The sequence below is a fragment of the Mizuhopecten yessoensis genome, unplaced genomic scaffold, assembly GCF_002113885.1.
Source record: "Mizuhopecten yessoensis strain PY_sf001 unplaced genomic scaffold, ASM211388v2 scaffold10879, whole genome shotgun sequence".
NCBI classification, from domain to species: domain Eukaryota; kingdom Metazoa; phylum Mollusca; class Bivalvia; order Pectinida; family Pectinidae; genus Mizuhopecten; species Mizuhopecten yessoensis.
Window position 1 is genome coordinate 555,095 of NW_018408767.1, and position 414 is coordinate 555,508.

Consider the following 414-nt stretch of genomic DNA (forward strand, 5'->3'; position numbering starts at 1 on the left):
GGCTTCCTGGGATGGAGCCCAACAAAGTTTGAGAATGAAAATTACCTTGACCTGTTTTCAAAGTCACAGGGGTCAAATATGTTAAAAACTTCAAACCACTTCTCCTGAAGAACTGAAAGGTATAGAATCTTTATATTTGGCTGGTGGCTTCCTTGGATAGAGCCCAACAAAGTTTGAGAATGAAAATTAGTTTGACCTACTTTCAAGGTCACAGGGGTCAAATATGTCAAAAACTTCAAACGACTTCTTCTGAAGAATTAAAAGGTATAGAATCTTCATATTTGGCTGATGGCTTCCTGGGATGTAGCCCAACAAAGTTTGGGAATGAAAATTACCTTGACCTACTTTCAAGGTTACAGGAGTCAAATGTGTCAAACACTTCAAACAACTTCTTCTGAAGAACTGAAAGGTATA

At 37.9% G+C, this 414-nt stretch overlaps 1 protein-coding gene across 1 annotated transcript in view; it reads left to right on the plus strand.

Annotated features, from left to right (window-relative positions):
- Nucleotides 1-414, plus strand: part of LOC110463240 — a 14,087-nt gene that overhangs the window by 7,025 nt on the left and 6,648 nt on the right. The window lies entirely within an intron of this gene.